The sequence below is a fragment of the Triticum urartu genome, chromosome 2A, assembly GCF_056163025.1.
Source record: "Triticum urartu cultivar PI428250 chromosome 2A, HENAU_Tu73, whole genome shotgun sequence".
Lineage (NCBI taxonomy): Eukaryota > Viridiplantae > Streptophyta > Magnoliopsida > Poales > Poaceae > Triticum > Triticum urartu.
Genome location: NC_141874.1, coordinates 755,565,375 through 755,579,866, shown reverse-complemented (window position 1 = coordinate 755,579,866; position 14,492 = coordinate 755,565,375). Strand labels below are relative to the sequence as shown.

General features: G+C 45.6%; 1 pseudogene; it reads right to left on the bottom strand.

The window, feature by feature from the left end:
- Positions 1 to 7,618: 7,618 nt before the first annotated feature.
- On the bottom strand, positions 7,619 to 13,286 carry LOC147987845 (MEIOTIC F-BOX protein MOF-like; annotated as a pseudogene).
- Positions 13,287 to 14,492: the final 1,206 nt, after the last annotated feature.

Here is a 14,492-nt window from a genome sequence, read left to right as displayed (position 1 = left end):
CCATATTTGCGATCCACAAAACATAACAATCAGCACAATTATTAAGACAAGGGAAAAAATTATCGTACAATCCACAAGTAAAATTAATCTACCTTTATCTTCTCCATCTCCAATCATTCGCAATGCCCAACTATGTTGCCCATCCATATTTTCCATTACATGAGCAACAAATGGCATTTACACACGTACCATATCGATGGGGTGCGGCGTGCCGCCGCACGGGCTAAGCTAGTATAAGCTAGGGGAGCTAATGCCCCCTCCCACCTCAACGTAATGCATGGGGTTCCCGGCCTCGTGTGCAGAACGAACAAAAAGAAAGAAAGAATACGCCCTATGTGCAGGTATGTTTTACATTACCTGCACATGCATTGCGGAGGCTGCAGTGTAGTCATGTTAGGCCTTCCTCTGTATCGTAGTCCTATGTGCAGGTATGTTTTGATTCCCGTTGTATCAGTAGTCGGTGGTGGAGTAGCTGGCGTCGTCGAGGTTTGGGGCCTATTGGTGGTCGACAGCGCTCCCCGGCGAGCTCGGATTTGTACCTGTCTGTTATTAGTAATGTTTGTTGCCGGAATTTTACAGCGTGTCTCCATGAATGACGTCCCTAACCATCCAATTATGAGCTGGAATGTATTGTTGAGCTACTTATAAGCATAAAAACATATAAGCCAGGGGGGCTAATGCCCCCTCCCCACCTCCACGTAAAGCATGGGGTTCCCGGACTTGTGTGCAGAACGAGCAAAAAGAAAGAAAGAATACATCCTATGTGTAGGTATTACATCACATGCACACAATATGTAATAAGATTTGTCAACTCTGTTGCCGCGGTGCCGCTTAGCACCTCTGTATCTGCCGCTGCTCGCCTGCTATGTATTTATTTATATGATCTGTTCATTTTCTGTTAGTGATCACCGTAACAAATTAAAGATTATCATCGTAACAAATTATGATCTGCCAGGACTCAGGACAGAAATGGTAACGATAGGTTTTTGGCTCCATATGACAATTCTTAGAAAGATTCTGAAATGAAAAGATACTATTGAACAAATCAGGGCCCCGTGAGTATACACCACTTTCGAATATAAACAAATTTAATTTGTGAACAGACAGTTCTGCTCTAAACACACACATAACAATAGTGCGGACAGAAATACCTTGTCCACTTTGTTTCCTTTTTTTTTTGAGGGAAAGCAACATACTTTAATTAAAAGAGTTAGGTAGCTCGTCAGCTATTACAGAGAGAATACAATCGGGAGGAGCAAGTCTCCAAACTTGAGCAATTCCGTCGCCTACAGCAACCTTAGCCAGCGTGTGAGCAGCGTGATTCGCCGTTCTTCTTCTCCACGTGATCTTGCATCCCACCCAGCCTCTCATGAGGGCTTTGATATCTTCCACAATAGGGCCAGCGACCGACAGATTCTTAGGAGTCGAGTTAACCATGCTGAAAGCCTCCCTACAATCCATCTCAACATGTATCCGTTGGATGCCCAGCTCATGTCCAAAAGATAAAGCCTGTCTACAGGCCATCAGCTCAACCAACTCCGGTTTCGAGCAGTTCGGAAAAGGTTGAGCTAGGGCTCCCCGGAACGCCCCCAAGTGATCTCTGGCAACTACACCACCTCCTCCATGGCATGTGGCCAAAGAAACAACACCATCCGCATTAAGCTTAACCCAGTCGGTCGCCGGAGGTTGCCACTTCTCAGGCGGGGGTTTAGCCTCAACCCGCACCTTCTTCAACACCGTTTCAGTCCATTCATCCATAAGGCCGGATACCCTTTCAGCCACAGCCAATGGATTCTTGATCCGCACCCCATCGCGAGCCTCATTTCGCGCAAGCCAAAGTCCATATAAGCCCTGCATGGACATCTCTTTCTCCTCATCCCGAGCGTCACCCATCCAGTTCCATAGCCACCGGCCAACTTCATGATTAGATAGAGCACCATCCGGTGGGGAGGCCGCATGGACAGACCGCAACTCGGCGAGGGAGCTCCAGAATTGTTGCGAGTGATGGCAGCTCCAGAAGCGACGAAGCAGGGTCTCCTCACGTCCACAAGCGGGGCAAAAAATGCCCGGCTTAATCCGTCTTCGCAGCAGCTCGGACCCCGTGGCCAGACCATTGCGCAACAACCTCCATGTATGAACCTTAATCTTGTTCGGGACATGCGTGCTCCACATAGCCAACCAGTTCTTGTGGGAAGCAACCAAAGAAGACGATCATGGGTTTCCGGTTCGAGCCCGCCTTAACGACATGGCCAGATGATAGGTGGAGCGAACACAGTAGATGCCATCTTTAGTAAAATTCCATGCAAGCAAATCATCCACTCCCGGGCCTCCTATAGGAATTTTCTTGATGTCAGCAGCATCACTCGGGCTAAACATCGCATCCACCTTAGTCTCATTCCATGCACTTCCATCAGATGTCAACAAATCAGCAACTCGAGTCGAGCCTGGGAGGAAAGTTTGGCCCAGTGGCCTCAAACCGTTCCTCCGGGGAATCCAGTTATCATGGTGGATGTGGACCCTGGAGCCATCCCCAATCCGCCACACAGCCCCTTCCTGCAGCAAATCTTGACCAAAAAGAATACTACGGAACGTGAACGACCCATTTGCTGGACATATAGCATTTATAATTGAGGAGTCTTTGAAATATCTTGCCTTCAGGACCCTAGCACACAGTGAGTCCGGGGTTTGTAAGATCCTCCACGCTTGCTTGCCCAACAAAGCCTGGTTGAAGACCTCAAAATTACGGAATCCCATACCGCCATCTCGCTTTGACAAGCACATTTTGTCCCAGGCTACCCAGTGCACCTTGTTTTCTCCATGAGTTGATCCCCACCAGAAGTTTGAGGAGATAGAGGTCAGGTTTCGGCACATTTTCTTTGACAGTCGGAAACAGCTCATGGTAAACGTCGGTGTCGCTTGCAACCCGGACTTGGCAAGCACTTCTTTCGCAGCCTTTGAGAGCCCTTGCCCTTTCCATCCCATCACTTTCCCCTTTGAGCTCTCATAGACATACCTAAAAGTACCATCTTTAGACCGGCCCACCGCCGTCGGTAGCCCGAGATACTTCTCACTTAAAGCTTCTGAGTGGATTCCAATCACACCCTTCAACATGTTTTTGTTATCCTCTGAGCATCCTTTCCCAAAAAAGATGGATGACTTCTGTAAGTTCACCCTTTGTCCCGACACAAGCTCATATACTTGGAGGATGTTCCTAAGAGTCTCCAGGTTTCCCTGAGACCCTTCCAGGAACACGATGCTGTCATCGGCAAAGAGGAGATGCGTCACATGGGGGCCAGTGCCACCAAATGACACTCCACTAATCTTTTTCTCCTGCTGGGCTCTCTTTAGGAGAGCAGAAAAACCTTCCACACATAGCAAGAACAGGTACGGAGATAGTGGATCTTCCTGTCTGAAGCCCCGAGAAGGCAAGAATAGATCCGATAGACCCCCATTAAGTTTAACAGCAAATTTGGTAGTCTTCACACACCTCATGATCATGTCAACCCACCCCTGTGCAAAGCCTTGACGCCTCATCACCTGCTCAAGAAAAGACCATTCCACTCGATCGCACGCCTTCATCATATCCAACTTGACAGCACAAAGGGGTTTCTTTCTTTTCCTCCTACGAATCACATGCACGCACTCGTAAGAGACCAAGACATTATCAGTAATTAACCTGCCCGGTACGAAAGCACTTTGTTCCTCAGAAATCATCACAGGCAAAACCTTCTTGAGTCTGTTAGCTAAGACCTTTGCTGCCACCTTATATAAAACATTACAAAGACTAATGGGCCGAAACTGAGATAACAGCTCCGGAGCGTTGACCTTCAGTATCATCACAAGAGTTGTGTCATTGAAGGACTCCGGAGTTGCGCGGCCCGCGAGAAAATCACGAACGGCCGCACAAACATCCTGCTTCTGGAGAGACCAGTGTCTCTGATAGAACAACGCAGGCAGCCCATCCGGCCCCGGTGCTTTCGTCGCTCCCATTTGAAACAGTGCTTGTTCGATTTCCTCATCCGAAATAGCAGCAATAAGATCACCATTCATGTCATGGGTGACAACCTCATCCATAAGTCCAATAATTCTGAAATGAAAAGATACTATTGAACAAATCAGGGCCCCGTGAGTATACACCACTTTCGAATATGAACAAATTTAATTTGTGAACAGACAGTTCTGCTCTAAACACACACATAACAATAGTGCGGACAGAAATACCTTGTCCACTTTGTTTCCAACAAGCATCTTTATACAGTCTTGGTTGGTCGAATACATGCCAATTTTCTTGGCCCATGTGTTTTTATCTCACGGTCATGGTTGCTTCCAAAAATCTGTCGATGTGTTCCCAAACCTGGTCGATTTTCTCGCCACGTCTCACCGGTAATCACTCCCGCATTAGTCTCACCTGCCCTAAACCAACCCATCCCTTGTCCCCGTCTCACCTGCTCCCGATTCATCCTTCCCCACACTGCCCTGGATTCTCTTCGCCATGAACCAGCCATCGAGTTATTTACCCAAAACCACCACACTTGAGGCTAGAGTAACAACTTGATACCACATTTAAGTCAGGACACAAAAAACCACCAAAATTGCGCCTGATCTGTAACGCGGAGCACTGATGCTTGAATTCGTTCACGAAGACAGCAAATTTGACCGGTTGGGCCCACCTGGCCGGCTGATGTGGCATGCCTACCTGGATAATTTGTTGAGGTGGCCAAAGGCCCCACCTGTCAGCCTCTGTCTTATTCACCCCCTCTCTCTCCCCCCAAGCCACCTTCTTCCCCACCCACCCCGACACAGCCGGCCATATCCAGCGCCGCCGCCAGATCCTTACCTCGGCGAGCCACCCCACCCCGGCGATCCTCCCCGTAGTCCATGGTCTCCCGTCGGGCGCGACCAGGCCCTCCTGGCGGACGAGCAGAGCGCGGGGGTGGCCATGGCCTCCCGTCGGGCGCGGCGACCACGGGGCTTGGCCACGGCGCTCCACGACGGCGCGCTCGGCCAAGGCCTCCATACGTGAGCCACGAGCACGGGCGTGGCCAGAGCGCTCCACGGCGGCGCGTGCGGCCAGGGCTTCCCGGCGGGCACCGTGCGCACGGGCGCGATTAGGGCACTCCACCACGGCACCCCTCCCCCTTCTGTACGGTCGCGACCAGGGCCTCTAGCGGTCGCCGCGAGCACGAGTTCCCGGCCGAAACTCGTTGGATCCAGGCGCAGCAGAGGGCTGGGGCAGCTCGGCGATGTCAGGGCGGTGCGGCGAGGTCGAGTTCATCCATGGCGCGGGAATGGCAGTTGCTCCTGTTTGAGAGAGAGGGAAATCAGGGAGGAAGGAGGAGGAGAAAAACAAAGGGCCGGCGAGGGGAGCTCCAGCAGCTTGACATCGGCGGCCAGGTCTCAGATGGCCGTCGACCAGCAAGAGCGGCAAGCCGCGCCGGCGGCGCCCAGTGTGCTGATAAGCCCATTACCTGTTTGTTGAAATGCCCACAAGAAAAGGAATTTTAAAAGAGACAAACAGATGAGTCACTTACAGGTGGGTCCCTTGTCCAACTCAGCATATTGTCCACACAAGCATGCCATGGCAGCCTGACAGGTGGGCCCAACTTGTCAGTTTCACTGTTTTTGCAGGCTTATCAGACAATCAGTGCTCCCCGTTAGTCATTAGGCACAAAATTGATGGTTTTTTATGCCCTGTCCGAAAAGTGGTACTAAGTTGTTACCCTAGCACCAAGTGTGGTGGTTTTAGGTAAATAACTCCCAGCCATCCCCACAACAGCCGTAGATTCACCGTGCCGGTACACTGTCCCTTCAGTTGGTTGCGCCCGACAGTATCCACGATGTGCACGAGCGAGCTCCCAATCCCCTGTCCGTTCCGGTCATCTCCACTAGGTTCAGGCTTCAGGTAGTGTCATCACACATACTGTCCATCCGTTTGCATATCATACTGGAAATGAACTGAAAATTGTGTGCGTATTCCACTACATGTGATGCTCTGCGTTTCCTCAACCACCAATTGGTTGTGCTCCACCTATTAATTATAATAGTTTTGCTCACAATCAGGCTACGAAATATATAGAGACAACAGTTGCTTTGGGTAAAATTGCGTTGGAAACGTAAGATTAGAAAGGATATCCTGGTGCTCATGTATTTGGGAAGAAATTTGCTTTGCGGATAATACAGTCTTTATCTCCTCTATCTTGTGTTTGCAAAAGGGATGAACCATGTGTACAAATCTAACCTTTGGGCGTGGTTCTGCCGATAATTTAGCATACTATTAACCAGTGGCGGAGCTACAAACGAAAAGTTGGGCGGGCCAGAGTGCACAAAATAAGCCAGGTACCATGGCTGCCGGCGCCTCGTGTGTGCTGCCGGACCCTGAACTCCTCCGCTGAATGCTTTTATCCAGGAATGACGGAACGAATGCTTCGGTGAGGTTGGTGTGTTCCTGCTCTGCATGTAGGTCAGCGTTGTGTCTAGGCTTTTAAAAAAAATTGCCGCAGCCATGGGCGGGCCATGGCCCATTGAGCCTTGCTGAAGCTCCGCCACTACTATTAACGTGTTTCTTGAAATGCAAAAATGATTTTACACAAAAAATAATAATACACGTGAAACATTTTTTGAAATACTCACTGTCAATTTTTTGAACGCGTGGCGAACATTTAAAAAATACGCATTAAACATTTTCTAAAAATGTTCTGAATATTTTTAAAAAGTTCAAAAAAAACTACCTGCCAATTTTTCGATTTTTGAATACAAGTAGGTAAATATATTACTTCCTGTACTTAGCAACCAAAATCTAATGGGCCAACTGGTTAGATGATGCATTGTGTACAAATACCCGGGAGGTCGCTGGTTTGATGCTGATATTATTTTTCCAGCGAAAAACCCGAAATATCTGTCCTGGAGGGAGTACTAATTATGTGATAAAAAGATACCTAACTTAATGCAGGCAAGTAACTATACTGAGCGCATTGGCTAGACCCATGCGTGTATCGTGTGAGCAATTTTTTTTTATTTGCAAACGAAGGCATTTGCGTGATTATACATAAACTAAAGGAGTTTTCTGCAAAAGAACATACCACATCGCCCCCGACAGGCGTGCCCTGCTGGTGAGTTTCACCCTCAATACACTTTCATGTGCAGTTTAGATCGATTTGTTGTCACGTGCCCCAGACTTGGTACTGATTTGTGAAAAAAAAATAAAGTGATACCAATTCAGTACCCTTGCCCCATTTGTGATATCAACGTGCAATTAACACTTCCGTTAGTTAGTTTGTTTATTTGTGTGTTGGGATAAAAAAATCAGCAGAAGCTGATACTTGTCAAAGATGATGCTGGTACCAACCAAGACCTGATTCCCCATTTTCATTCATCATCAAGCTAGGCGTCATCATTTACTGCTTTTATTTACGTGTTGGTTGAACTTCAAAGTCAATAGGGGCCTGAGATGTTTAAGCACGGTCAATCAATCGCGCGAGAGAGAGACTATGGAACAACAACACAAGGGCTGTGCTATGTTTGTTATACGGCACGACTGTCTTCGATCTAAGTTAACACTCACCTTCTACACCTCATTGCACACCAGACCAGCTAACTAATTTAGTCCATGGAAATCACATCACATCGAAATCTCCTCCTTGGCCTTGACCTTCTCCACCTTCAGCTCCTCGGCCTTGACCTCCTCCACCACCTCCTGCAGGTGCAGCAGCTGGTCGCGTTTGAGGTGCTCCTGCACCTCGGAACGCTGGAGCTGCAGTAACTTGTTCTCCTCCTGCAGAAACTGAGCGCGCTTGAGCTGCTCCTCCTCCAGCAGCAGTACCCTGTTTACTAAACCATCATATTTAGTAAACCAATACTAGTCACAAATTTGATCATGTGACTTTGGATAGTGTGTATTACTAATGAAAAATGTTTGAAGTTCAAATGATTTATAAATAAATAAAGTAGCGTGTGTAAAGTGATGGTTTACGTTCAAAACCCTAACACTTCGTTTGAGAGTGTCTGGTTTGTACATGAGGTGCATCGAAAATTTACAGTCAAGCTCTCATTTTTACCACACCCTACAAGTGTGCAATGAAACTTTCAAAACGCTTACACTTCATTTTTGACAGTGTCCGATTTATACAGAAGGTGCATCAATTTTTTTACCGTAACGCTCTCAATTTTGTACCACAACCTACCAAGGAGCAATGAAGACACCATGCCAAGTTTAATCCCATTTGAAGTTCGTTGTATGCTATTTTCTACCGAAGAGCGTTTTTGCTTGTTAAGTTGCGGGAAAATCAGGTAATGCATCGATAATAGCATATCAACTCAAAATGTGACCAAAATTGATCCTCGGGATTTAAATGTTCTGTATTAATCATAGATAAAGCTTAAAGTTTAAAGATTTTTAAAAATGGAGTTGCATTTTTACTTTTTAGTTGCTGGAAATTCAGTTAATGTTTCGAAAATAGCATACCAACTTAAAAACTGGCCAAATTTAAGCATTTGACTAACAGTCGTGTGTATTTATCATAAGAAAAGTTTGAGGTAGAAATATAAGCTTACAGGGTCAACATAAACCTGACATAAAATTGGAAAAACATACCATCGACAGCCCAAAGTTCCTCACGGCCTCATGAAAAAGAATGGTCCACCCATCAACAGCCTAAAGGTGCTCACTGCCTCTTGAAAATGAATCCTGCGCACAAGTATGTAAAATCATAGAAACTTCAGAGAGGTCATCTAGAGAGAAAGAAATTTCAGAGTGGGGCCAATCTATAGCGAATGGGGGGTTCAGTTCACTACCATGCACTTCATAACTATTTAGGTTATCATACGATGATATACAAATATGAAGCCAAATCAAAGTTTGATTAGCAACTGGTATTTTAGGGACAAGAACTGTTGTTCCATAGCAGCAGTCAAGGCGCCACATGTTTGCTCATCTCATCAGAGTTTGATGTTTCAAAAGAAGCAATCGGCTAGGCACTTTGGTTCGCATGCAAGTTAATTAGCCGGCACACCTCACTGCATTACTATCAAAAAAAAATATTTCATCGTGTTTTGTAACCCCATTATATGAAGGCTTCCTATACAACTACACGGTGCCAAGGTTTTGGTTACCGGTCGAAATTTCAATATTTTCCATGGTTACCGCGTATTTCCTTGCCCCTCGGTAAATCCTCATACCGAGCAAAAAATACCATTTTTTTGAATTTAAATGCTCGATTTATAGTAAATTACATAGGATCAAATTAATGCCATGAGAGTTGGTTCTGACGTGTTGGTAGTAACCTAGTTCCTGTCTTGAGAGGTCTCTAATTCAAATGTTTGTTCATTCACTTATTTGAATTCAAAATTCAACTATAAAATTCACTCGAAATATTCTCGGTATTTCTCCGTAACCATGGTAACCACGTTTACCAGTCCCCCTCGGTAAAATTGCCTCATTCGGTAACCGAAACCTTGCACGGTGCTATAAAATCAGGAAGAGAGTCACAAGTTAACTTACAAATTCTCAGCAGTAGAACAAGCCCAGATTCGCCATGTCAGTCCTTTGGATGATAATTTCTACGCCAAATGTACTCAAGAACTTCAAAACTTTGCAAACTCTTTCATCCATCTCTTCGAAATTGACTTTGATAATCTTCAGGTATCCTGAAATAGTAGCTGGCTTCTCCATCAAACTACGGTTTTCTTCCATTTCCAACGCAGGTGAGGGTTCTTCCTTTTCTTTTTGCTGTAGGAGACAAATATTTCACCAATATCCATCAATCATGCATGAAAACTTGAACACTACAGCAAGTCAGCAACTCTGCAACTATCCATTTAAATAAAATATCTTACGGAACTGAAGCGCCAGATTTTCAAGAACCGGTGAATGTTCAAGCATACAAAGTAGTGCACGGAGATCAGGTTGCACACACTACTCATTCAGCAACCGTATTTAAGTTGCTAAAAGTAGGGCAGCATCTCAAATCCCTTCGGAAAAAAGACTGAACAAAGTGCAAAGCAGTAACAGTTAAGGATCTAGTTTTCTAAGGTCCACGACACATTGGGCCTTTGGATAAACATGTAAAACTCATAGCTAGGCAAAGTACATATGCAATGTCCGCATACCGTCATTAGCAACTCTATCTAAATTTACACAGAAATGTTGTCCGCTATTCTAAATATCACATCACTTTCTCGATAAATCGCGAGTGGACATGCCACCACGCGCGTCCGAAATCCACACCGCACGCTGCCGCGCGATGCATGCAGCTTTAATGCCCTCCGGCCGTATAAGGAATTCGCCTCGTCTTATAGCATTCGGTATAGCGTGTGTATTTGCACCTGACACATGCAGTGCATGGCCCGCGAGGCAGCGCGTGCATTAATCCCACACCCAGCAGCCCAACGGCAATAATTCAACGATTTGGCAGCCCACATGCGGGCAACATATCTGGTGATACCGCAACTCAAGTGATACAATGCTCCGATGGATCATGGGCCTTTCTATTATGTTGGAAGGGACACGATTAAGGCACACGTGATGATCAGCCTCTCCACCGCAAAATATACAAAAACACACTGATTCATGTTATTAATTAAGCATCAGGCCCTTTTCCTACTAGTACTGTACTAGTTTATGAGCCTCGGTTTCACTTGTGGGCAGAAAAAAGGCTTAGTTTGATTGTCCAGACACAGAAACTTAAACCTGGTTTTCACTCATGTCTTGCTATTGTGCAATCTCCTTATGAAATTATGCCATCTCCGTATTTTGCTTTTATACTGCTAAAAGTTCAACAAAATAAATCTAGTAATTTTTTGGTTACTTTGTCCGTGAAACACTAATAGTAGTCTGGTATGTCTAGTCCGTAAATTTGCATATAATGTCAATTATGATAATCCACAAAGAGTACTATTATAAACGAACATTTTCCGCTGTTGGTCTTCACATATTCCATGTGCCGTTCTAGCTTGTACAATCTGAAATCAGTTGGACAACTGACTAGTACATGCTATATTTGCTTACACGGAAGCTAACTGAGTTTTTTGTAGAGAATGTACAAGCAAGCATTTCCAGCTATCTTGAAGAGGAACTGAATCTAATTGAGTGAATGTTGTGGTTAATTAAAATGCACAACTGTTTTTTTTTCTAAGTTAAGAGCTACGGTTTTTGAATGTGTATATGGCTTTTACCAGTAGAAGCGTGTCGTACTTTATTTTCTTGTGATAACAAGGTTACATGCATCATTTTATGCATGCTCCTGCTAAATAAACAATTGAAAAATTTGAGGAAATCCAGAAATCCCCCATTCCCTTGGGCTTAATTAAGTATAGAATCCAGGGTGCTTCTGGTATATTCTGCGGTGGAGGAGCTGGTCATCACCCTTGCATTCATCATGTCCCTTTGAATAGGATCTAGCGGTCCAGGGTTCATTCGAGCATTGTAGCACCTGAGATCCCGTATTACTAGATATGTCCTCCCCACATGCGATGCACATATTAAAGACACAACAGAGGAGTGAATACGCTCAGCTGCCCCTGCAAAACGTAAATGCACCCAACAATCCATTGATGATCCATCAACGCAACGGCCTCCTAGCTGAGTGTCTCTCGCAACAAAGAAATTCGGAGAGATGCTTACGGGCGTGCCACAACAAGAAGATGACGACGACATCACTGGATTTTTCCTACTTGCTAAACGCGAGAGAAGCGTGCAGTGGGTGTGTTGTGCAACCGATGCCGCTCTCCGTCTGTGCAGAACACATCTCCCCACCTTGCTCTGTTCGTCCACGGTCGACGGAAAGGCGAGATGCGCACTGCGAGAACCGAACTTGGGCAACAGCTCAATTATGTCCACTCAGCGCCCAAAGCAATTATTTGATCGGTTGGGTGTCGCCTGGCCCGTGTATTCATAGGACATTAAATGGAGCCCTGGCCCACACCACGGCCGTATAAAGTGAGGTATTTGGGAAGCTGGTAATTAAGCTGCCCGGTATTCCCAGATGGCCTATTAAAAGTAGCCATCGTGACGCACAGGCGGATGTCCTGGATATGGATAGCGCGTGGCCGCATGTCTCAAAAATCCGCGTCGATCACTTTCTCAACTAGAATAGCATCAGATCTCATAATGCAGTAGCCTAAACATATAGTCCCTCCATTCGTAAATATATGACATTGTGGTGGTTCAAATTGAACTACCAAAACGTCATATATTTACGAACGGAAGGAGTATCTCTCAAGAATTTCTAATATGCGCACACTGGAACATAAGAGCACATATGGTGGAAATACGTGTGGCTACACTTTGTTTGTTCCTTAATTGATACGAAAAGATGGATACATATTCTGATAGAGACAACTGTAGAGATCACAACACTTCTGGATTAAAAATTAAGATGAAAGCATGTGTAAGTTAAAGTTTACCATTGCTGGATAAGCTAGCAGCTCCAAGTCTTTTAGCATGAGACAGACCTCCAAGAAGTACACAGCAGCCCTCGTGAGCATCATTACCACAGCAATCTGCATAAGTACCACAACACTGCCCAACATAACCTTCACCACACAGATCCTTCGAGTCAGGGAGAAGTTTGAGAACTGCGGTTTCTAATGACAGCATGCTTTCGAGCAATGGGATTCTACCTCCAAATGATATGAGTTGCAGCGACACAAGAATTGGGACAGAAATACGAATCCAGACATTGTCTCTAGAATGAGTACACCGCTTGATGCCTCAGATACTTTAAAGACTGGGACAAGATCGTACTAGTCTCTAAGATGGGGTCTTCTATCTTTAGATTCTCCAACACTGAACAACTTGAAAATCTAGGAAGTTGCTTCTCAACTCCACTTCAGAAAAATCTCCAATCTTCTCAAATACCGGGAGACCAGACAAGGGGTATCCAAATAATGACAGCAGAGTCCCTCAAACCTTCTCAAATACTTGACACTGATCACCTGAGCTTGGAGTGACAAAGCATGATGGATCCAAGTGCCGATATGTGGACTATCGCCATCCAAATCAAAATAATTGAACTCAAACTCATCTAGAGTCCAGCCAGGTTCTTGGCGGAGTAGCTGGCAGTTCACGAACCTGTTAAGGATATCCTCATTGGTCCTCCCCACGAAGTTGATGCGCAGATGACGCATGGATTTCCAGAGGTAACGCCGGGCGAGCAGGCTGGTGTGCTGTGCACCGCCTCATCCGCCCTGAGGAATCCCAGTACATGTTGCAGGACGCCGTCTGGAAGGGCGCTGATCCGGTCCTCCAGGCTGGACTTTAACACTTTCTTGGCCCTGCTTGTTCAAGGCATTTTGTTCTCAAAGAATTTGTTTCTTTCCTAGCTTGTGGAAGCACAGAGGGATCAACAACTCAATGGTTCTCAAAGAATTGTAAGAAATTGGAACAAGAACCGGAACAATTCAAGAAACGTGGGGAAAAGGTAGGCAAGGGGATTTACCGGTAGTGAAGATCGTGAAGGAGAAACGTTGCAACACGGCGGTGGAGGTTGCGGTGGACTTGTCGGTGCCGGTGACCAGCAGAGCGGACACAGAAGAATAGCCTTTGTAATCAGGGCTTCAACTGGACTTGCTCCTGCTGATCTGTCATCTTCAGCAACTTTTGTAGGTTATTGTAAGGTCTCCTGCCTCTTTCCCCTCAGAAGAAGATACAGCCACCTATCACAAACGCAGATCCCAACACACTGCCTACATTTGCAAATGACAAGTTTCAGATTCAATAATCAGCAAACTGAACGACCATTTCCCCAATCTTTGACCAAGCAGATCAGGCAATGACCAAAATGACAAATGATTGTAAATTTGTAATCCCTGAATAATCATTCCATAATGTGAAAATACTGATTTCTGAACAATATGCAAACTGATGGCACATATAGTAGCTCTTGATGCGTCTGCGGCAGACCGTCAATGTACAAAGAGAATAAGAAACATTGCACATATAGTTGTTGTTAAAACTTAAACCTGTTTTCACCTGCATCCCTTCCAAAATAATTGGAATCTATATTAAGATTTTGACTCCCATGTCCTCCTCCAGCTAGAGGCTTTTGTCACACAGAAATTAGTACTTAACCGGAGCTAGCGTGGGATGAACGACGTCAGAAGGGATTAAGTAAGCTAGCATATCTGTACATTGCACATGTAGAAGTGGTCATAATTAACTAGTAATACAGAGCATGCAGATTTTGCATATATAACAGCATTCATCCATGAACAAGAGTAGGCTATTTCATACGTACTAAATTGGAAAAATGCTTTCTTGAAGAGAGAACTACACACACCAATAAGCTCCCTTCCAGTAGGGTTGAAAGAAGCTCTACCTTGGCCAGCTGAGGAAGACAACAAGCCATGGTGGATGAAGGAAGCTGGCGTCGTTGGGGAATGGGCAGGAGCTCTGAGGAGGGCGGCCGGCCGCGAGGAGGAGCACATGCTTGGTTGCGTTGAAGATGTGGAGGAGGAGCACACGCTCGGTGGCATTCAAGATTTGGCAGGAGCTCGGA